Source organism: Marmota monax, unplaced genomic scaffold (genome assembly GCF_021218885.2).
Source record: "Marmota monax isolate L192 unplaced genomic scaffold, Marmota_monax_Labrador192_F-V1.1 WCK01_AAM20220418_F8-fsc00327, whole genome shotgun sequence".
NCBI classification, from domain to species: domain Eukaryota; kingdom Metazoa; phylum Chordata; class Mammalia; order Rodentia; family Sciuridae; genus Marmota; species Marmota monax.
This window is the reverse complement of record NW_026692808.1, coordinates 1,040,152-1,065,721: the sequence shown is the minus strand read 5'-3', so window position 1 is coordinate 1,065,721 and position 25,570 is coordinate 1,040,152. Positions and strand designations below refer to the sequence as shown.

Here is a 25,570-nt window from a genome sequence, read left to right as displayed (position 1 = left end):
CAAGCACCCACTGTAGGCATTGCATTGCAGCGACAGGCACAGCAAGTACCCTCCCCATGTACTACCCCATCCAGTTCCTTGTGCCCTAACACCTCTTCAGTGAGGGCCTTGTACCCACAGGCCTCAGCAAGAGCGCCCCCTCCAGGCATCTCCTCACAGGTACAAACACAGTGTGCCCCCTCCCCACCAACTACCTCACCCAGCTCTGTTCCCCTGAAGCCTCTTCAGCCAGGGCGGTGCCCCCAAAAGGCCTCAGCATGAGCATCCTCTCCAGGCACCACTTTACAGAAACAGCGTGCCCCCTCCTCACACACTACCACACCTAGCACCTACCCCATCCAGTCTGGACCCCCAACACCTCTCCAGCCAGGGCCATATGCCACACATTGCTGAGGACACTGGAGGTCTCCATACCTAAGCTCTGCTCCCAGGTTCAGCAGGAAGGATCTCAGGTACTTGAGGAACATGCTTCTCCACTGTCTACTGGTCACTTCTGGATGCCTGGAAACTCAAAGCACAGAAACAGTTTGCAATATGCCCGCCCAAGCTTGTGTGCCTCATGCACTCGCTTTTGTGTTGAGGGTGGGGCTTTGCCCAGGAATGTTACCAGGTAATGAATGCCTAGTGGCAACAGGCACAGTGAGCCTCCTCCCCAGACACTACCCCACCCAGCTCAGGTCCCCTAAGATCTCCAGCCAGGACCCTTCCCCCACAAGCCTCAGCATGGTCACCCCTTCAGTCACTGCCTCTTAGGGACAGCACAGGGCATCCCCTCCCCTCCATTATCCCACCCAGCTCCTACCCCACAGAGCTCCTACCTCACCCAACCTCCTACCCCACCCTGCTCCTTGTTCCCTAAGAACTATCCAGCAAGGTTCCTATCCCAAACAGGACTCAGCAGGATCGGCGCATCCATGAACCTCCTTACAGGGAGAGAGACACACTTTGCCTCTTCTCCATGCATTACTTACCCAGCTCTGGTCCCATGACGCCGCTCCAGCCAGTGCTGCACCCCACAAACTGCTGGACACACTGGTGCCCTCCCTACCTGAGGCTCTCCGCCGGGATCCACAATGTCCAACAGGAGCACAGTGGTGAGCGCCAGGCTGCCTTTGTGGGAAGCCTCACATCCTCACCAGGAACCGCAAAGTGGAAAGCCGGAAGGGACTTCATCCCAGAGGGCGACAAAGCTTCTTGGCAAGGAGCAGATTAGGCCAGGCAGCCTTCGGAAGGTAGGTCCTCAGCTACTTGAAGACACGTACTTCTCCACCATCTGCCTGAAACTTCTAGGCCTCAGGAAACGCACTGCGCAGAAGTAGTTCGCAGTGCGTCTGTGTATGCGTGCGTACGTGCGTGCGTGCGTGCGTGCGTCGAGCGTGCGTGCGTCTTGCGTTCGTGCGTGTGCGCATCATGCATTCACTTATGAGTTGACAGCAGGGCTGTGCCCAACAATATAGAGGTGGGGCCATGTGGTGTGCAGGGAGGGTGAGCTGGAAGCAGAGTTCCCGGGAGGATGGCTTGTGTTGCAGGAGGGGGCGCTGCAGAACTTGCCCAGGAGGTGGCGTAGGGTGCCGGTTCCTTGTCTGGGCCAGAGTGTAGGAGGCAGTGCAGGAATGTTGTGTCATCCCCCCCTCCCCTGCAGTAGCGCTTGAGGTTGGGGTCCATGCACAACTTTTGCTGTTTGGAGCCAACCAAGGGAGTTGTCAGAGCCCTCCTGGCTTCAACTTGTGGGAGGACTGGAGTTCTGGCCAATGCGGTGCTCAGGAAATATCAATATTCATAAAAATGTATGTGTTGTGATATGTATAATAACATATATAAGCATGCAGGTTGTGACACAGGAAAGAGTCAAATGTTAGTCAAGTGACTAAAAGTTCTGTAAATATGGCGATGCAAGAATATATCTCATAAAATATGGGTAGTAATATAAATGCAAATTTAATATTGATACATATTATGATTACATATGTGAAATACACATAAAATTTCATATTGGTATACAAGATTTTAAATAAAATTTGGTTTAAGTACTGAGGTAAGGTAAGTTTTTATGTAAAATGTTTTTAAGTTAGGGTTAAAGAATTAACATACATATGAGGATATATGAATATTCATTAGAATGTACATGTGAAATTCTGTATGAAAACAGATACATACATGTTCTGACAAAGGGAATAATAAAATGTGAGTCATGTGTTTACATATTTTATAAATATGGGAAATGAAATGATATATACTATAAAGGATTTATTGTTATAAAATATGTATATTAGATATTGAAAATTGAGTTAGAAGTAAGAATACCCTTTAATATTGATATAGGTGTACATGGATTTATATAAAAATTGGTTAATATGTAGAGGTAAGGTTAGGGTTAGTATGAAATTTTTGTTTTGAGTTAATGTTAGGATTAAAAAATTAGCATGTATATGTGGAAATATCAATAGTCCTAAGAATGTACATGCAAATATGTACAAAACATATATAAATATACATGTTGTGACACAGAGAAGTGTAAAATATCAGTCATATGACTACACTTCCTGTATATAGGTTGATTGGAGGATATATACTATAAATGATATATATTAATATATAAGCAGATTTAAATTTGATAATTAAAAATGGAAGTCAAAATACAATTTAAAATTTATATTGGTGTATTTTGATTCAAGTCAAATTTGACTTAGATATAGAGATAATGTAAAGGCAATATAAATTTTGGTTTGAGTTAGGATTAGGATATAGAATGGACAAATATGCTGGAAAATATCTGTATTCACATGACTGACATGTAAAAATATGTAAAAAAAAAAAAAACATAAAAGATACATGTCCTGACACAAGGGAGAGTGTTTTGTAAACAATGTGATTAGACATTTTGTAAATATGGAGTTAGAAATAGATACCCTATAAATGATATAGTGATATGTATGTAAATTTATTACTGAAAATTGAAAATAGAAGTCAAAGTACACTCTAAAATTCTTATTGGTGTATAAAGGTTGAAGTAAAATTTTCCTTTCTTATAGAAGTAATATAAGGATCAATATAAAATTTTGGATTGTGTTAAGGTTTTAGTGAAAAAATGAATATTTGAATTGGGAAATATCAATATTCATAAGAATATACTGTGAAATTATGTTTCATAACATATATAAACACACATGTTGTGACACAGGCATGAGTAAAATGTAAGTCATGTGATTACAAATTTGGTAAACATGGGGATGAAGAATATATCCTATAAACAATATATACCAGTATATATGCAAATTTAATATTGATAATTGAACATATAAGTTAAAATACACGTAAAATTTTATCATAGTTTACATGCTTTTAATAAAATTTGGTTTAGTAATTGAGATAAGTTAAGTGTTTACATAAAATGTTGGTTTGAGTTAGGGTTATAATTAGCAAGTGTTTGTGGAAATATGAATATTTCTAACAATACACCTATGAAATTATTTACAAAAACATACATGTAGTAATACAAGGAAGAATTAAAAAGTGAGCCATGTAATTTCACATTTTGTAATGATGGGAATGCAAGGATACATATCCCATAAAAGATGTAGCATAATACAAATGCAAATTTAACATTGATAATTGAAAATAGAAGTCAGAATACACTTTAAAATTCATATTCTTGCCAGTCACCGTGGTGAACACCTGTAATTCCAGCCACTCTGAAGGCTGAAATGGGAGGATTATGAGTTTCAAGACAGCCCCAGCAGCAGCAAGGTGCTAAACAATCCTGTCTCTATATGTAATTTGGTTTACATATAGAGGTAAAATAAGGGTTAATATAATCCTTGTTTGTGTTAGGATTAGGGGTAAAGACTGAATATGTATATCAGGAAATATAAGTATTCATAAAATTGTAAAAGTGAAAATATGAATGAAAACATAGACACGTCTTCTGACACAATGAAGAGTAAAATGTTGAGTCATGTGATTACATGTTAGAAGTCAAATAAGTATCAATTCAAATTAATTTAATCAGATTCCCTATTTTGTTTTTCAAATTCATTCCAATCTATACAGCAGAAATATTAAATGTTTATAAAACATACTTAATTTGAAATGCTTTCAATACAAAACAATTCAATCACAAAACAATGCATTATGGTCTCATCAGAACATTTATAAAACACTGTAATGAAAAACTAACAGTTGCAAATAAGTAGATGATATACACTATAGAAATGTTCATCCAACTAATGACTTTAGACACAAAGAACACACACTGTCAATTAGTGTTATTCTTTCAATTTTACTACATGAGACAATAAACCAAATGTTCAAGTTCTAGTAGTTGTAATAAAATTAAGCTACTTTCTAAAATAGATATAAAAGTACTTAAGTTTGGGCTGCAGTTGTATCTCAGTGGTAGAGCACTTGCCTAGCATGAGTGAGGCACTGGGTTCTATCCTCAGCACCATCTACAACTAAAAAATATATAAATTAAAATGTTTTTAAAAGCATTCAAGTTTTTAGAAATTTTTGACTTTCCAGTTGGCAACAGGACCACAATGTGCCAATAGAGCAAATCAGGAGTAAGGCATGTAGACCCCCATCCGGTTTCAAATCTGGTGTTACTGTACATTACTGTAGAATACTGGGATTCTTACAAGAATCTCACATAAAGCCCAAGAACATATTCAATACAAAACTACCCTATGTACTTTGGGTTTTTTTGTTTTGTATTTTTAAGCAGCAATCAGACTTTTAACCTAATAAGAGAATCATTTTAGAAGTCATAATAGCTGGGATAGGTGTGGTGGGGCACAAGTGTAACTCAAAAACTCAGGAGGAAGAGGTATGAGGATGGTAAGCTTGAGGTCAGGCTTGGCAACTTACCAAGAACCTGTCCCAAAATTAAAAATAAAAAGGACTGTGGCTGGGGTTAGGTGGTAAAGAACCTTTGAGTTCAACCCCCAGTTTAACAACAACAACAAAATCCCACAGTGGCATTCATCTTTCTTTTCCAATGAAAGGGTAAAGTACAAGGGGTCACCACAACTTGTTACAGACTAAAATCCAACTAGTAATTCCAACACCACCTGCTGTTCTAGCAGGGAAGGCTACCAGGTGGTCTAGTGGTGTTATCCATTTCCTCAGCACAACAGTCACAGGGGCAGAATAATACTTCCAAATGAGTGACATCATCAAGGTAGCTTGCAATGTATAGAAAGCAACACTTAAAAATCATTTTATCTTGGCTAGTTGAGCAGTCCGTGCTTTCACATAAGTCTTGAGCTGGTCCACCATCTTGTTGATCTTCCATTCCAGCCTGGCATATCTGGCAAACTCATCCATCTTGTTGACCATGGAGAACTCTTGCTTCATATCCTGGATCTCTGCCCTCATCTGCGGCTCTGGCTCTGCATCATTCTGCAGCACTCTGGACATGAAGGAGGACAAGGTCAGAAGGAGGATCAGAAGGACATTGCATCCAAACAGGAAGCAGAGGGAGGACCAGCAGGCACGTCCAGCTGTGGGACTTGGTCAAGTTCTTCCATTCTTCCCAGATACTCCCTGAAGCCCAGGCACCTCTAACAGAAGCTCCAAGGGGACCTCATCAATAGGCACACCCGCAACTGTGCAGTGACTCCCACTAGCCCTGCTTTCTTGAATGAGGTTTGTAAAATTTATTCCTACACACATTATATTTTTGATGCTTTCTTTAATTGTTATAGCCCAACTTAGATTATGGATCAGCCCAATAAGCACCCTATAAAATGGAGGATATTAATAGATAAGACAAGATTAGATAATAGGATAAATAATGTTAAGTTATCCTGACTGTACTTAAAAGAATTTAGCCTTTGGCTGGAGTTGTGGCTAAGTGGTACAGCACTTACCTAGCATTTGTAAGACACTGGGTTCAATTCTCAGCATCCCATATAAATAAAGTCCATTGACAACTTAAAAACAAAACAAAACAAAACCTTGCCTAAGTGACTCCATTTGGAAGTTCCAAAATGTAACCTTAGTTATATAACTTATTTCTTGTAAAAGTTGTTTATTTTTGTACTGCATGTGTTTGGAACAAGGATGTGGTTATATGCATTGGGTGGCTGATTGTTAACTTTAGCTTCTGTGTCCTCCTTGCTTGCTTGCATCTACATTTTCGAGGATGTTGATTTTCCCCTTATAAACCCCATAGAACTTGCACCCCGTACTGTTCCTGGCAGAAACAGTTTGGGTCCATCAGGGAGCAGTCGCCAGCTAGCTAAATAAAGACTCTCCAATTTGGAAAAAATTCAGTTGAGAGTGTTTTCCGAGCTATAGACCCACAACAGAATAGTATCTTTTTTTTAATCTCTATTTATGAACATACACTTCTACCATATATACAATTGATTTTTATTTGTATGTTGATCTTGAATCCTGCAATTTTACTATTACTTCCAGACATTTTTAAAAGATTCAGTGATTTTTACTATAAATGTTCATGTTTTCTGCAAATAAAGTTAATTTATTTTTTAATTTTTCATTAGTATGATTTTTAGTGTTCCCCCCCCCTTAACTGAGTACATCAACAGACTCTTTAGTAGCAAACCAAAAGAAATGATATGTACAAAACCCCGTTTGTTTCTGAGGATTTGGTTAAGTATTCAGTCTATTGTCATTAAGTATTGTGTTTCTGATAAATTTTTAATAGATTCCCTGTGTCAGACTGAGGCACTTACTTTCTATTCCTAGTTTGCTAAAATTTTAAACAGAAGTTGATATTGGGTTACTAGGAAATATTTTTCTACACTTATTGATTTTACGAATATATATGTGTATATGTATATGCATATTACATATATATGTCATTTTATATCATTGATATGAAATTGCATTGATCAATTTTGGAATGTTAAATCAACTTTGCATCTCTATGAAAAACTTTGGTATGATATATTAACCTATTTCGTATATTGTTGAATTTTCTTTGCCAAGTTTTGCTTAGAATTTTTGCATCCAAGATCATTGTGTGGGGGGGGTGGGGTGGGAGTGTTGGGGGGAATCATTAGGGAATTAGTGATCTTAGTTTGTAATAATATTCTCTTGCAATGCTCATTCCTGTTTTTTTTTTCATGAGAATAATACTGGACCCATTAAGTGAGTTGAAAAGCACTTCATCTTCTTTATAGTTTTGTGTAAAATTTTATTACTTCTTCCTTTTGTAATTGGAATTCAATATTTTTGCCACTTGAGATTGGATTGGTATTGGTAGAAGGGTTTTTAACTAAAATTTCTATTTCTTTTATAGATACAAGACAATTGACCAAATCTATTTCTTCTTGAGTAAGTTTTGGTTTATTTTGAACTTTGTAAGAATTTATTCATTTTATAATAGTTGTCAAATTTATTGGCATAAAGTAATTCATCAAATTTTCTGATTCTTTTTTTGAGGGAAATGCGGTTGAGTGCTTGTTTGTAGATATTCTGTCCATGGAAATAGACATGGAAGCATTTCCCCTGGTGAGCAAATTCCCAGGGGTGTTAACTGGTGCCCTGATTCCCACAATTGGCATACCCAGCCTCCTCCCTGTGAGGTAATTAGACAACTAAGCAGTCACTATCTGGTCTCCTTAACAATGTCCTTGGAGAGAAATTACTCTGTGTTTGTATTAAGGGGATCTTATCTCAGTTAGCTAGCACTTGGGTTAAGGAAATACTAATTAGAATATAGTCATAGTAACAGGAAGTATATATTCTTTGAGTTATAAACTCCCAGGCAGGGAAGAGTGGTCATTTCACTTCTGTACTTCTTCATCATCACTTCATTTTGCTCCTCTCCACTCCTCCTATCTGTTTGCTTGTACTTGTGTGTCTGTGTCTGTTCTTTGTGCACCTCCTTGCAGGTATTCCTCCACAGGTGTTCCTTTACACTTGGTATTGAACCCAGAAGTGCTTAACCAGTGAACCCACATCCCTATCTCTTTTCATTTTTTTTTATTTTGAAACAGGGTCTCACTAAGTTGCTTAGGGTTTTATTCAGTTGTTGAGGCTGGCCTCAAACTTGCAATTCTTCTGTCTCAATCTCCTGAGCCATGGGGATTACAAGAATGTGCCAACAGGACAAGTTGACTTTTCATTTAATATCCATAGAATATTTAGTGATATAATGTCTCACATTCCTAATATTGGTAATTTGTGTCTATTATTAAATTTACTTGTCATTCTTCTAAAGATTTATCAAGGTTATTTTATTTGTTCTAGAGACAGCTTTTGTTTTTATAGATTTTAGAAGTGTTTTACTTAATTGATTTCTGTGCTGATAGTTCTTTTTTCTCTGACTTCATTAATTTCTTGTTTGTTTTTATTTTCTGCTGTTAAGGTGGAAATTTTATCAATACAAACTAATTGGACAGATAATACATGCAGTAACATGTATCCACACCATACCTACCTCTCTATTACATCACATACTTTCCCCTGTGATTTTCATCTTACATTAGTGGGACACATTTGCTGCAATTAATGACCCCAAATTGGCACTACATTATTAGCTGTATTCCATAACTTATATTGTTTCACTCTGAGTTAAACAGTTTTGCAGCTTCTGATAGAATGCATAATGATAGAATGCATTCACCACCCTAAAATCCCCTATGATTCACCTATTTATCCTTCCCCTCTTTCCTCCTAAATTCCTGGTAACTATTGAGTTTTCTAACTCTCTGTATAAATTTACCTTTTCCAAAATGTTGTATAGTTTAAACTTTCTAGTATATAGCATTTTTAGACTACCATCTTTCATTTACTAGTATACATTTATAATACCTCCATGTCTTTTTATGGATTCATACCTCATTTATTTTTACTGCTGAGTAATATTCTGTTGTATGCATGAAGTACTGTGTGTTCATCTATTAACCAGGACAAAGACATTTGGGTTGCTTCCCATTTTGTGATTATCAACAAATCTTCCATAAATATTCATGTGCAGGCTTTTGTTGAACATAAATTTTTGACTCATTAAGACAAATACTTAGGCATGAAATTGCTGGATTGTAAAATAAAACTATGTCTTTGCAAGAAACTTCAGAGTGGTCTTCCAAAGTGAATGTACCACTTTTCATTCTGACCAACACACATGAAAGTTCCTTTTACTTCATATTCTCACTTGTATACTTGTATTTGATATTGTCATTTAAAAAAATAGCCATTTCAATTGTGGCATAGTAGTGTCATGTTGAAAATCCCTAATGACACATGGTATTATGTAGTTTTCAATAAGCTTTTGTTCCATGTATAGATTTCATTTGGTAAAATGGGTTTTCAGGTTTTTTAAAATATATTTACTAATTGTGTTTTTTTCCTTATTATTGTATTTTTGGAGTTACTTTTATACTTTGGATGCAGGTTTTAAGAAGATATTTGTTGTTTAAATATATTTTCCCAGTCTATGATTTGTTTCTTTATTCTTTCAACATTATTTCCAGAGCATTAGTTATTGATTGATTGATTGATTGATTGGTTCATGCATTATTTGTGATAGTATCTCACTATATTGCCCAGGCTTGTCTTAAATTACTGGACTCATATATTCCTACCACCTCAGCCTTCCAGGGTCTTAAAGTTTTTCATTTTATCAAACTTCCAATTTACTAGTATTTTTTTTCATGGATTATATTTTTCTATTGAATTTTAAAATCCACTGTCAAATTCAAGGTCACCTAGACACTTTCTGATGTTATTTTATAAATGTCTTATATTAAAATTTTGGTCTTGAAGTTTAACTAATAGAAGTAGAGAGTAAAATGATTGTTACAAGACACTGGCATCAAAACAGACATGTCCTCAGTGGAATACCATAGAAGACACAGAGATAAATCCCTACATGTACAGTCATCTGATCCTTGACAAGATATCAGAAACATACATTGGAGAAAAGACAGCCTTTTAACAAGTGGTTTTGAGAAAACTGGATAATATATGCAGAAAAATTTAATGAGAACCTTATTATATATTTCAAAATAACTAAAAGTAAGTTTAACATGTTTTACCACAAAAATATCAGATCAGTGAATGACTAGATAGATATGTTAATGAGCTTGACCTCTTAATAATTCCATATTGTATACATATATAAAAAATCATGTTACCCATAAATATTTATAATTATGAGTTCCCAATTTAAAATAATGTTAATAAAAATTACATCTAAGATGCAGGTTGAATAAATATTTATTGAAAGGAGTAAGGATTGTTTTAGTGTTATGGATTGGATCTAGTGTATGGTTTTGGATCTCAAAGGGCTCATGTGCTGAAAGCATGGTCCCCAGTGCGTCAAGTTGCACAGATGGGGATTTTAGGAAATGATTGGATCCTAAGTTCTCTAACTTCATCAAAGGATTAATTTATTGATAGCTGAATAGACTTCTGGGATGCAGGACCTAGTTGGAGCTAGTAGGTCACTTGCGAACTAACCTGGAGATTATCTTCTCCATTGCCTGTTTCTTTGCCTCTCTTTCTCTGCTCCCTGGCTGCCCTGAACTGAAAAGCTTTTTTTTTTCCACTAAATGCTTCCACCATAATATTCTGCCTCACCTCAGGCCCAAGAAATGGAACCATCCAGCCAAGGACTTCAACCTCTGAAACTGTGAGCCAAAATTAATCTTTCCTCTTCCAATTTGTGTCAGTTACTTTAGTATCAGCAATGAAAAACTGAATAGCACAGATCATATCTAGATTATTTTTTTTCTTTTTTTCTTTTTTCACTGCTGCTGCTTTTTCATCTCTCCTTTTCCTCTTCCTCCATTTTCAACATATAAATATACAAAGATTTTACTTAGTTTGGAGAAATTATCTTTCCTGCATTGAATTGCCTTTGCTTTTTTGTAAAAGAACAGTTAACTGTGTTTATGTGCTTTTATTTCTGGATTCTCTGTTTTGTTCCATGGATCAATTTGCAAGTCATATAAGTTTTTTCTTCTTCTCCAATATTGTTGACTATATGGGTCTTAAGCCTTTCTATAAGAACTTTAGAATACGTTTGTTAACTTCCACAAAATAAATTTTTGGTGTCTTCACTGAATTGTATTGAATGTATATATCATTTTGAAGAGAAATGACCTCTTGACAACATTGATTTTTCTCATCTATGAGCATGAAACATCTCTTCATTTGTTTAAATCTTCTTTGATTTTTTCAATCGAATTTTTAAATTTTCCTCATATAGACTCTGACCGTATTTTACCAGATTATGTCAAAGTATTCATTTTCTTGATACTAATGCAAATAGTGTTGTGTTTTTAATTTCAAATTCCCATTGTTCATTGAAGGTATATAGGAAAGTAGTTGACTTTGTATAGTAACTTTATATCATGGAACATTGTATAACCATTTCTTAATTTTAGAAGTTTTTCTGGTTGAATCTTTGAGATTTTCTACATAAAAAATCAAGTCATCTGTGAATAAAAGCATTTAATTTCTTTATTCCAAATTTGTATACATTTTATTTTTTTATTTTTGTTGTTTTACTGCATTAGCTAAGAATCCAGGAACATTAAGATGGGGTATTCATGCCATCCTCAGTCAATAAATATTGTGAAATGAACTCTCAATATCTGTCTCTAAAGGAAAACCATGAAGAGGAAGGTCAATACAAAATAGAATTAAATTGCCCAGAAATCCTAAGATTAAAAGTGCATATAACTCAAATTTCTACATCTTAAAATATTTCAAAAGGCCCCCATTATGCAAGTCTTGGAATAATAAAATATCTTTGGGCCAAAAACACCATGAATCTAACCAGGACAGAATAATTTAAATTCTAGTTGGTGACAAATAAGTAATCTTAATTCCAAACTTAATTTAATAATCAAGTACCAGTGATATTCCAAGTTGTTAAAGATACTGTTCCACAAATGAAATGAAGCTAGGGATGGCCCTGTCATTTAAAAACAAACAAACAAAAAAATCTGAAGGTGACTCTAACAGGATAAATAATCAAATGCTATTTTTACTGGCAATAATTTTAAATTATGAACATGAATATTGGCATATTGGGTAGTACTCTGAGATGAAAGGATCATCTAGGGGTAGAGTAGAAAGATGGAGGATAAATAAGAGAAATGGGAATGAAGAAGTCCATGAAAGAAATGGCATATTCAAAAACAAAGGGGGAAAAAAGAAAGAAAAAAGAAAGGGGGGATGAGAAAGAAAAAAAACTTTAAATGGGTCATTCAAATCAAAATCAGATAGTTACCATAAAACAAAAATTCAGAAATAAACCTCAAACACTGTTTAATAGTTGCAATATTTGTAGGATACAAATAATATATAACTTCTTTTTTAACCACAGTGGATCTTTTTTTTTTTTTTTTTTTTTTTTTTTTTTTTTTTTGGTCTTAGGGATTGAACTCAGTGCTCTACTAGTGAACACTTTTTGCTTTTTATTTTGAGACAGGGTCTTCCTAAGTTGCCCAGGTTGGCCTTGAACTCAATAATCTTCCTGCCTCAGTCTCCTGAGTCTCTGGGATTATGGGTGTGTACAATGGTCCCAGGTTCCCCAGTGATCATTTTGACTACCAATGAACTTGTTCAATGTATAATTACTTATATTATTTGTTCATTATGTAAAGAATCTCTTCCACCTTCCATCAAGATGGTCAAAGTATCTCAAGGACAAGAACCAATTTTTTCCTTAAACTTTATGGTACTAAATGAAAACATTAAGGTTTTACTACAAAGTCCTGAAAATATCTGAGATTTTACTTCCTCATCGATGTAGTAAGGAGATTAAAAAAGAAGATACAGAAGGACTTTATGATACTCATACTAACATTAATTAGAAAATAGACTAATAGCCTTAGTACTCCAGCATATTAAAAAAAAACTTAGTTTTTAATTAGATATTGCCGCAGTCCGGCTGCAGCAAAATAACCGGGGGGTGACGAACAACTTGTGTACGTTGATACAGCAGGAGTAGGAGCCGTTTATTGTAGGACTGGAGCAATATTTATACATTCCACACAGCTTATCTAATTAGCATAAACTAGATACATCAGTCAACCAATAAGGAATCTCCACACTTAATGGCTCGCTTTTGGTACTTCTCAAACCACTCCCTCTGGCATTTTGCCAGGTATCATCCAGACTTGTTTACAGACTCTAACAAGATATCCTATTTGAAGAATAAGAAACATCTGTATGCAGAGGATGAACACAACTGGGAGAGTTAGATATACTGGTGTGTAATTTTTATTGGGAACAGAAAACAAAAATCTCCATGAGACAAGAGAGTACATCTCAAGGAGTATGTGGTAACTTCTAATCAAAACATATTTTATAGTTCTGTTTATTCAGAATTTTTTTTAGTTCTTGTCTCTTCAGCAGCTGCTTTCAAAATAACAAACATCTCTCTGCCTGTCTGAAAATGGCCTTTGGGGGTCACACTATCTCACACTATCTCATACAAATATTTGTGTGCATGTGTGTGTATGTGTGTGTGCACATTATTTACAACTATGCATGAAAAAGTCTTTGTCTAGAGGTATACCAGTTTGCCCAGTGTTCAAATCCCAACTCTGCTCTATCAGCCAGTGGGTCATACCTCCAGGATAAAACACTCCTAAACATTCTGAACTCTGGGGACTCAGGGTATTTCAAGATTGATGAATACATCCACGTGCCAAGAGGGCGATGCATCCCAACTCCACGGGAACAGCAGCTCCTGCCCTAAGGACCGGTTCAGAGCTCTACCACCGAGCCCCAGCCCCAGCCCCAGGACTACACTTTTTTCTTTCTTCTCTCGCCTTTTATTCTTTTTGGATGTTCATCGATGTCTTTTATCATAACCTTTAATGAACCAGGAGGCAAGTTCCCCTGAGTTCTGTGAGCCCTCTTGTTTAGTTATCTAACCTGAGGTGGGAACTGTGGGAACCCCAATTTATTATAGCCAATTGGTGTGACATACAGATGACAACCTGTGACTTACAAGTGGCATCTGGACTGGGGTGGTGGCAGGCTTGTGGGGCTGAGCCCTTCACCTGTGAAATCTAACTTACCTCTCAATGGTGTATGAATTGAGCTGAATGGCAGGTCACCCAGCAGATGTCTATTGGAGAAATGTGTGGTGCAGGAAAGCCACCCCCACACCTGGCCACAGAAGTCCTCTGTGCTGGCCGTTGAGAGTGCAGGAAGAAAAAAACAGTTTGCTTTTTGTGTTATATAAGAACTAAGTGTGCTCTCACTTGCTGTCAGCTCCTATGGACTCCCAAGAGCCCTCCTTCTCCAAGGGCTTTGATCATCTCTGTTTTCTGAGCATCCATGGCAAGGCTGACCTTGGGCCAGCATGCCCACATTCCCAGCATCCTCTGCAGCTGGGGCTTGGGTCTGTTGGGCTCAGTTGGTGGAGAAAACCTATCTCTTTTGTTCACCCCAGGACTTCAGGGAACCAGGGAATGATTTGTTCAGCCTAGACAGGTCTGAGCTTCAGGGTCTCACACCATCGAGAAAAGCTCGCTACTTGGGAATATTTTAGCCAGAACTTGGGACTGAGCCTATGGCAGGGAATAGGGGTGTGACCACTCTGCCCAGAGACCCACACCCTCTGATAGGCTCAGTTTCCCCCCACTCTCCCTGGACACCACAGTAGCCCCTAGCTCTCCTCCCAGGGCTCATACTTTCTAGAAGAAATGGTCAAAGTCATTGTATTAGTTTCCTGTTGCTGCTGTAACAAATTTGCACAAATGAGGGATTTAAAGCAACACAAACTTATCTTACAGTCCTGAAGGCCAGAAGTCAGAAGTGGGCCCCAAGCTTCTCCCCCGTCCTCCAGTGTTGGCAGGGCTCCATTCTTTCTGGAGCATTCCCGGCCCTTTCCAAGTCCTAAAGGCCTCTTGCATTCCTTGCCTTGTGGCCCCTTCCTCCATTTTCAAACCCAGCATCTGCAGATTCCTTCCCTCCTCTCCTCTTTTGCCTGCTTCTGTTACTTCAAAGGACCCTTGTGATTACACTGCCCCTGGTACTTAGTGTAAGAAACCAAGGGTATTCTTTTATCTTGAGGCCATCTTAGAGCAACCTTGATTTCATCTGCAACCTTAATTCCCCCTTTCCACCTTATATAACATATTTACAGACTCCAGGAATTATGATATAGATGTCTCTTGGGGGTCATTATTCTGTCTACCACAGCAAAAGACACCATGCCTTTCAGCACTGGAAAAACAGAAAAAAGAAAAGAGAGTGAAAAAAAGTCATCATGCCCAAGTTAGAAGGCATAGGTGGCAGTTAAGATAGTTGGCCCTGGAGGCACTCACCTGCGTTCAAGTTCACCAGGAAAGTGACCTTGGGCAAGTTGTTTCGCTTCTCCAAACCACAGTCTCCTCATTTTTAAAATGGAGGATAATGTGATGCATCTATACAATGGAATACTACTCAGCAGTGAAAAGGAATAGATTATGACTATATCACAGCAGGGTGGACAAATTTTTATGAGTGAATGAAGCCAGATTTTTGTTAAAAGCACATATCACAGGATTTTGTTTATATATAATTCTAGAAAATGTAAACTATTTTATAGTGTCTGCAGATTGGTGGTTACTTGTGCTCAGTGGGTGAAATTACAGGGAGCATAAAGAAACTTTTGGGCAGAGTACAGTGGTGCATGCCTGGTATCCCAGACACTTAGGAGGCTGAGGCAGGAGGATCACAAGTTTGAGGCCAGCCTGGACAATTTAGTGAGACCCTCAGCAAACACCCTATCTCAAAACAAAAAAGTAAAAAAATAAAGGGGTTGGGAATGTAATTCAATGGTAAAGTACCCCTGAGTTTAATCCCCAGTATAAAAAAAAAAGAAAGAAAGAAAGAAAATTTGAGGATGATGAAGTAATGGAGAAGTTCACTATCTTGATTGTGTAGATGGCTTTGTGGATGTATATAATAAATTGTTCACTTTAAAATATGTAGTTGACTACCTGTCAAAAATATGTATTGTTGGGGTTGAGGTTGAGGCTCAGCAGTAGAGCACTCACCTAGCATGTGTGAGGCGCTGGGCTGAATCCTCAGCACCACTTAAAAATAAGAATACAAATAAAAGTAAAGGTATTATATCCAACTACAACTAAAAATAACATTTTAAAATATGTATTGTTGATTGCACATTGTTTAACCCTCAGTAAAGCTGTTTAAAAGTGAATTCCACTATACAAATATCCATCAAGTCCCACAATGTAATTATGTGAATATCTTCCTGATACTTTGGTCAGGTAGGCCAGCACTGGCCACAGTCGATCATTCATTCATTCATCAAATGGAACATCCATTAAGCAGCCCCAGTGGTAGGACATGAAGATGGACCTGCTGGGTGCCTGGTCTAAGGGGAGAAATGGATGAGGAAACAGGTCCACATGGTGAGGAATGGGCCCCTACAGACCCACACACAGGAAGCCACCAAGGCAAGGAGGAATCAGGGAAGGCTTCAGAGAGGAGGAGGCAACATTTTATGGGTCTTGAAGAATGTGTAGGAGTTTGCCATGAGACAAAGAGTTATCTATTGCTGTGTAATGAATTTCCCACCACTTACAACTTCAAGGAACCATCTTATTATGTTCTTAAGAGTCTACAGGTCAGGGGCTGGGGCTGGGGCTCAGTGGTAGAGCGCTTGCCTTGCACATGTGAGGCCCTGGTTTCCATCCTAAGCGCCAAATAAAAATAAATACATGAAATAAAGGTATTGTGTCTATCTACAACTAAAACAAAACAAAACAAAACAACAGTCAGTAGGTCAGGAATGTGGGCAGGGCAGAGTGGAGGGAGCTTGTCTCTGCTCCTTAGAGTCTGAGGTCTCAGTAGGAAAACTAGAGACTGGAGCAACTTAAAAACTGGAGGCTGAAATGATCTGATATCTCCTGTGTCTGGCCAGGGTGACACAGTGACTGGGACTGCCAGCCCCTCTCCCACAGGTGTGGCATGGGCTCTTTCCCATCAGGGTGCCTTGGAGAGGAAGTATAGCACTGGAGAAGAGGCTTTGCACTGTGTTGTGTTGTGTGACAGCCTTGGAAGTCACAGGCAGGACTCCCCCTCCATTTTATTGGCTGAAGCATCCTAAGCCCACCCAGATTCCAGGGGCTCTGATTGGGGAACTGCTCCACTGTGTTCAGGGAGTGTCGCTGATGATGAAAACATCTGATGTATCTATGGAGCACTTACTTACACATGCAAACACCATTCTGAGCGCTCTTTAGGCAGGAACTCATGGAGTCCCCTCGTCATCCTGAGGCATGGAGAACTTCTACAAAGTCAGAAAGTGGGTAAGCAGGAGAGCTGATATTTGTACCCAGGCAGCTGGCTCCAATGTCCAGGCACCAGCCATTATACCACACTGCCTCCTATCAGCAGAGACCAGCATGGCTGGACAATGTGGCGCCAGTGGGGAGGGCTGGAGCTCGTCTGTAGGGGTGCAGGGGGCCAGGGCCTGAAGACCCCTGCCAGACACATGGAAGAGCCTAGAGTTCAGGCCAAAAACAGTAGGGAGCCGTGGAGGGGACTTCTGCAGGAAAACAGCATGACCAGATCTGTGTCTCAGGATGAGCCCTGCAGCGATGGGCAGAGCGGGAACTGAAGGAGCCAGAGCCAGAGATGGCGGGAAAATCAGCAGTTGTTGCAAGGGCTCAGGGAGGACCTTGATGTGGGGAAGACAGGACGGGCTTGATGAGGGGGTCAGTAAGCGCTGTCCTTCGAATGGTCTGCAGTCCTTAAATATCTTGCGTTTGAATGACATTCTTTCTTTCTTTCTTTTGATGCTGGAGATTGAACTCAGGGGTGCTCGACCACTGAGCTATATCCCCAGCAACCCCCTTAAAGATGTTTCTTATTTTAAGACAGGTTGTCTCTAAGTTGCTGAGGATCTCACCAAGATGCGGAGGCCGGGCTTGAACTTGTGATCCTCTTGCTCCAACCTCTTGAGTTACTGGGATTATAGGCATGTGCCACTGTGCTTGGCTGGAAGAACATTCTTACAATATATATACAATAAAAAAATTCTAAATAGTACAATGCATTTAACATTTTAAAACATATGTGAAGTATAATAAATAAAATGTTTATATATTATGTAACAATACATAAATACGTAATATAAATATATAAACAACATAAATATAGAACATAATATCAATGCATAAATAATGTATAGATACATAATATAAATAATATATATGTATTTGCTCATGCTAAACGTGTGCTCCTCCACTGAGCCACACCCTCAGCCCCTAATTTATATTAATTATAAATTATAACAAGTTAAATTATAATTTATATTATTATGCTTTTATAATAATATATATTATAGTATATAAAATATGGGATATAAACATTCTTACAACGTATTTTAAGTCCAGCTTAAAAATAGAAAGCTCAAACTGTACTCCGATTCATTTCCTTATTATCTATTTCTTTACTTTGATGGTCTCAGGAACAGCCTTTAGTGTGCTGAGCGAGTGCTCTACAACTCACTGATCGACATCCCTCTCATAATCTCAATTTATTTAATTTTATTTATTTATTTTGGTCCTGGGAATTGAACCCAGGGGTTCTTTACCACCAAGCTACACTCCCAGCCCTTTTCATTTTTTGAATTTTGAGAAAGGGTCAAACTAAGTTGCTGAGGCTGGCCTTGAACTTGCTGGTTTTTTTTTTTGTTTTGTTTTTTGTTTTTTGGTGCATTGCTGGGATTACAGGATTGCAACACAATGTCCAGCACCTTGATCTTTATTTATTTTTATTTATTATTATTATTTTTTTTGTGTGGTGCTTGGGATTGAACCCAGGGCCTGCTGCACTGAGATACATCCACAGTGTTTGGTTTGTTTAAAATGTACTTACCTCCTGTGCAGTTTACTCTCCTCCAGCCTCTACCTACTCTCTTCGCCTCTTTGTCCTCTGGCATTCCTAATACTGCAGATCCCCTCAACCGGGCTCCTCTCTCTTGGGTGTTCTGAGTCCCTCTAGGTAAGGTAACAACTCCTGGTGGCCCTTCTGCCACAGCTCCAGCACTCACTGCATTCTGGCAAAACCCCTCCTCACCCCCCACATGATAGAACTACCCCCCACACACATACACACACACACATACAAACACACACATAGGTTTAGATGGAAACACTTCAAATTGTAAATAGCACTTATTTAGTTATTTTTAGTTGGACCCAATACCTTTATTTTAATTTATTTATTTTATGAGGGGCTGAGGAATGAACTCAGGACCTCGCACATGCTAGGTGAGTGCTCTCCGCTGAACCACAATGGCAGCCCGGTATTTTGCATTTATTTAGGTGGTAGGATTAGAGGCATTTTTCTATAATTTCTACTTTTCTAAATTTTTTGCAATGAACTCCTATAACTTTCATAACTTAACAAAATAGCATTCTGGGGCTGGGAGTGTGGCTCAGTGGCAGAGCGCTTGCCTAGCATGTGCAAGGCCCTGGGTTCCATCCTCAGCACCACCCAAAACAAATAACTACAAAAAGTCATCATGCCTCTTTCTCCCGCTCCTCTCTCTCTTGGATCACTGGCTCTGGAGGAAGCCAGGGGCCCTGTCATGATGCCACTCAAGCAGCCCCATGGAGAAATCAGCATAATGAGGAACTGAGGCCTCCTGCCAACAGCCCAGAGAGCGAGCCACGTCACAGCAAATCCTCCAGCCCCAGCCCAACCCTCAGACAACCACGGTGCTACAGCCTCATGAGAGATTGATCCAGAAGCACCAGGTTAAGCCACTCTGATTTCTGACCCACAGCCTATGTGCAAGAGGATTCAACGTATTGTGTTGATGCCATTTTTAAGTTCTAGGGTCATTTGTATCAGAGAAACGTCACTAATAGAGCATTAGGAATGGATCCCTGGATTCCAGTTTGGATGTTAGGTTAGATGAGATTCAAGACCGGGAACTGTCACGGGGAAGAGGGTAGTCTCCATTTGGGGGACGTTGAGCTTGGGGGTCTTGGGTGAAGGTGGCCCATGGACCATGGGTATAAAGGTTTGAAGGTTAAAAGAGAAAGATCAGGAAAGGGAGAGGTAGGAAAAGAAACTTAGGGAAGAGTTCATGGAGCAGAGAGAGTACAGGGCTGAGGAAGGGCCCCAGAGAAGACCACAGTGGAGGGGGCCGAGGAGAAGCCATCAGAGAGGTAGAAAGAGACTAGGGAACAAACTAGTGTTTGGGAGAGGGAGAGCTTTGAAAAGCCATGCACTGAGAGGGGACTGTGAAGTCCCCAGGGGCACCATGGTGGCCTTGCTGAGAGAGTAGCTCCAAGTTTTCAGTCTTCTAAGTTCTTCTGGCTGAGGGCTTTCCTCAGTGAAGTCACTCCTCAGTATCCTAGACACCCTCCCTGTCCCCACACGGATACCAAAATCCCTGGGTGCTCAAGTCCCTTAAACAAAATGGTGCAGTATTTGTGTGTCACCTGTGCCTACTTCCTGTGTACTTTCAACCACCTCTAGAGGACTTACAGTGCTAATTCAATACACATGCTATGGAAATCACTGTTATACTGCAATTTTATTTAAATCATGTTTTCTTGTTGCATTTCTATTTTTAAAAATCTTTTCTCTCCACGGTCCAATTGGTGGATAAGGAACCTTAAGGTTGGGCCAACTGTCCATCCTCCCACAGACAAAGGACAACCCACCCTCACCCTGGACACCCTGGACAAGAATGTTCAGGCAAATTCTCCAACCCTGGGAAACGGATCACCTAGAGCTTGTGGGGAGAGGGGCTCCTCACATAGGTGGCCCCTGTTCCTTGTTCTTACTCTGTTGGGAGTGGGTTTGTTTGATTTTTTCATTTTTTTCCTTGTACCTTTCAAGAGCTTTCTCAATTTCCTCTTCCTCTTTCCACGCTCCTGTCTGGGGAATGAAGTGTAGAGAAACCCACCTCTAAACATACACTCCACAGAAATGCACTTATGGATCCAAGTTGGGGGGAGGTTCCTCTTAAGATCAGTCCTCTTCTTGAGTAATTTCAGTGGTGGCAACTTCTAGGGGAGGGAAGGCTCCTTTAAAACTCCATGCAGCATCCACGTGGGACCAACTTGCCTTTTCTGGGTTCTCAAAGCCCAGTTTAATCCAAGCTTATTAACACATAACATTTTAATTTGCCTTTTCAATACGTTCTGCACTGTATAAGAGTAACAAATTTAATATCAGAAGTAAAGATTTCATATGTTAATTATAATGCTCTATGTCTTCAAGAAGCTCCATCCAGTTGGGGGTAACCCCTGTGGAAAAGAGATTGCTGTAAAGAGAGACAGTTTCTGGTCCTTCCTCCCCGCATCCCCAAATCGCTGTATGCCGCAGTCTGGCTGGGCACAAATCACAATCCACTGAAGCAGGAACAAACTTTATTTCTGAACTCCACCAGCACACTCCACACACACACCCAGGGAATTCTCCCAAACCACACGGCTCCTCCAGGAACCAGCAGCTGGAAATATCCTCCGAAAATCCCTCCTCCTGCACTTCCCCAACCAATGGGAACTCTCGGGGAATCCCCGGGAATCCCCATGAGAACTCCAAAGTAGTGTGAGAACTCCAAAGTCGCAGCTGAGGCAGACAGTAATGCCTCGCCTGTCAACCAATACTATTGGCAAAATGCCATGGGCCATTCCGACTCAGCTGTGGCTCTCAGCAGCTGTATTGAAAGAAATCCAAAAGGAAAAAAAATAAATTTCTTAGGTACAAAAAATGAGCTGAAATTTCATGTTCTCCAGTGTCTCCATGTGGGTTGCTCCAGAAGCAGAGAATGAGCTAAGGGTCCCAGTGTATGTTGTTTACTTGGAGCCAGGATGTCCCCCAGGGGAGAGGGAAATTAAGGGGAAGAGGAGCCATCAGAAAAAGATGTATTATGGATCCTGCTGCCCATCCTGCTGGGAACTCTGGGACCCAGTACAGGACACAAAAGTAGTCACACTAGTCACATTTCAAATGCTCAACAGCCACATGGGGCAGGTGGCAGCCATGCGAGACGGTCCAAATGGAGAACATTCCCCTGTCTGCAAAGGTTCTCTCAGGCAGCACTGGTCTAGACTCCAGAGCACACGTCATGTTGGAAATCGTGGGCTTCCCTGTGAGTTTCTCAGGGCTGTTGTCTCGAGCAATCAGAAGGCAGGATTCCTGAGGACAGGGACTAATGCTGTGTTCAGCTCATAGGAAGAAATATTTGTTGAAGAAAAGGATGGCTAAACACTGGATGGATGGAGGGACAGACTGATGGTCAGCTGGACAGAACTCCAGAAGGGTTAGAGAAACCTGGTGGCCTGAATCCTCTTTGGGATCGGATCCACACCTCCTTTACTGACCGGGCACGCTCCCTCCATTCAATACCAGAACCCTGCCCCCAGACTCGAGCAGCCGAGGACTGTCTCCCAGGTCCTGGATGGCCATGCCCTGCTTAAAACTGAGAGGAAGCCACTGAAGGAAAGGAAAGTCGATTCTAAAATGCCTTTACTATTTTGAGTTCCTGGCTACCTAGCAAACAGGGGATGACAATCTGCCTTTAATAGCTCCAGCTCTGAGTGTCTTAAAGACATTTCTTTCCAACTAAGTAACCCAAATAACTTTAGCGACTTTTTTAAAAATAAGGATTAAAGATGCTAGAGGACCTCAGTTCTCACCCACAGTGTGGGGCTCCACCCTCTGGGCCAGCTGAGGGCCCTGCAGTGGAATGTGCATCTGTAGGAGGAAGGATGAAGGAACAAAGTCCTCTTCGCCCCACGGACTTGTCTTTAAACACTCCTGTGATTGGCTGAAGAGGTGGCTTAGCAGCGGAGCATTCGCCCAACATCGCGCACACAGAGTCCTGCGGGGGTGACTGAGGCAGATGAGTTGACCTTTCAGCCCCGACACAAGGGAGGCTACTGTATCCAGACCCCCATCCCCACAGGGTCCACCCATTCTCTTGCTGGAACTGTCATTGAGCCAGCCACGGTTGCTGGAGCGCTCCTCTTGTGTGTCTTCCCCGCAGTGGGAGAGGAGGTGCAGAGATAACTGAACATTCTCTGGTGGAGGCCAAAAAGCCCAACTAGAGGCCTCATATGCATCCACCAGAGGCCCTTCCGTGGGTGTGTGCAACAGACCTCATGCCCTTGGAGCTGCAGCCCTAGAGGCTGCAGAGGGACTGGGGCTGGGGGAGGGTGTAATAAATACCTTGATGCTGGTGGAGCCCTGAATGGCCTCCTTACCTGGGCCTGAGTGACAGCCAGCCTAGGCCTTCGCACTCCCAGGAGCCAGAAGGAGGGAAAGAGAGAGAGCTGCAGGGGCAGAGGAGGGGGTGCCAGCCAGGGACAAAGGCAGAGACAGAGAAACAAAGGAAGAAAAATCCCCTCTTGTTATAACCTGTGGTTTCAAGAAAAATGTGGCTTGCTCCCCCAGGAGGCCTCGAGTGCAACCCTGAGTCCATCTGATGCAAGGCCAGGCCCTTCTCCTTTGCACACTAAACCTCAAGCCCAGGTGTGACACGTTGTCCTGGGCATTCTCCTAGGCCGGAAGCTCCCCAGGCCCATGTGCAGAATCAGTTGGAGTCAGAGGCAATCATCTCCCACCAGATTTGGGAGCAAACATTTTTCTTTCTGGATTTAAATAATTGCATTGCATCCCCAGTTCTGGTTCTCTTCTAAAGCCAGCCCCAAATGAGGTTTGGCAGACTAACAGTGGTCTGGCTTTCCACCCCCCCCCCCTCTGCCCTGTGGGATTTTCTCAGAATATTTTCCTCAATGTCTGAGTAGCTGGCTTTTAAACAAGTTTATTTATTTATTTTTTTTAGATCAGGTCTCAAATTTTATTAAATTTAAATTTTATTCCATTTCAGGCTATAAAATCTCCAAAAGTGGCTTTGAAAGTGAACAGGTTTTGGCATGCTGGAAATAGGTTACCTCCAATGCAAATAAAAGAGACTTGCTTCCCAGGAGAACAAGGCTCTAAGGGTTGGGAAAATGTGTGGAGTGGTTAGAGACCAATTTAAAAGCACATATATTTTAAATGAAACATTTTGTGGACATATGGAACCAATAGTTCTGCCAAGAGCTCAATTCTAGGGATCAAGTCTCAAGAACTAAACTTCAGTCTTTACTACCCAAGGTGATTTTAAGCTGACAAATGAAAACTCCTTTTTTGGTTTCTAGTCTAAGGGGAATCTTTATACATTTTTAAATTATTTGGCATTTTGAATTAATTTTCTTAGAATGAAACGAGATTCTTAAATTGGGATCTTTATTTTTTATGTATCACCAATAAATTTCTAAAAATATAATTTACACCTATTTTTTTTCTAATCCTGTTCATGATTTCTCTATTTTCTTGAGTATATGATTTTTTTATAACTGATACTAACTTGATAATCTGTATCATTTCCTGGTTTACAAACCCTTATTGATTTTTGCCTCTTTTTAGTTGTAGCTGGCCTCCAGTAACTAAGGGAAAGATCCCTTTCTGTCTGCTCCTCCCAGCCTTGCTCTAGCCTCTCAGCTTCCCAGACCCTCATGCAGTTGGTTGTAAATTCTTCCAGAATTTTTTATTATTTTTCAAGACTAAAAAAAAAAACTTTAGAAAATACTTTAAAAAGAAAAATGTGGAGGAGGAAGCAGCAACACATTTTTTCAAAATTAGGCTTTTTAAAATTTTTTTTAACATTTGTCCATATTTAATGTGGGTCAGCCACTGATACTTCATCAAAATAACAGTTTCTTTGCTGAGTTCAGGTGACCAAGGAATAGCCACACCCTCAGAACAAAACAAAACACACACATACTAAAAAAAAAAAATGAAAAAAACAACACAGAATCATCTTTAACCTAACTTTTTATATGATGTTTCAGATCCCCTTAACTTTGCAAACAAGATTCTGTGTTCAGTTGAATTTTAACTTTTTTTGTATTTGAAGAGAGTGTGACTATTGAACTTGAAACCTTTTATTCTAAGCATCTTGGTGGTTTCTGGTGAGGTTAAGTGGGTGAGAGGGTGAAGGGAAAGTGGGGGATTCTTTCCTATCATAACATGAAGTTTCCCCCACAGGCTGCTCTCAGGTGCCAGACTTCAAGTTTTTCTTACAGTGGTATACTTTGATTATTCTTACTTCCCCTTTACCCATAAGTTTTAACAGCATTTGATCAAACTGCACTTATTAAGAAAAATTTTAAAAATATAATTATAGTTCACTTCACCAGTCTGTACTTATTGCTTATGGTTTCACTCACCTGCTATGCCTGTTTTTGGTGTCTGAAAAACAGACATATTATTTTCCATATTTTACCCAGTTTCCTGCATGTTTATACTGGAAAGAAAATCAGGTCTGGAAATACTCCACTTTGATTGAATTCTATAATCAAGAAAATAAATTTTAAATATGCTAAATATATCTCCTGAATTTCTCAAGTAGCTATGCCTAAAACAAAGAGAATTTCCTGAAAAGAAAAACCATGGTCAGCTTCAAGAAAGCAAGAATAGAACCCAGGTATTTATCACTAACGATAGATTGTAGATGATAAATACAGAATAACCTATGATTTAAAGGAAAACTAGTATTCAACATGGTATTCTAAACTGAAGCAGACTATCCTTTAACGAT

General features: G+C 39.7%; 1 pseudogene; it reads right to left on the bottom strand.

Moving 5' to 3' along the window:
- Positions 1-4,980: 4,980 nt before the first annotated feature.
- On the bottom strand, positions 4,981-5,472 carry LOC124095277 (guided entry of tail-anchored proteins factor 1-like; annotated as a pseudogene).
- Positions 5,473-25,570: the final 20,098 nt, after the last annotated feature.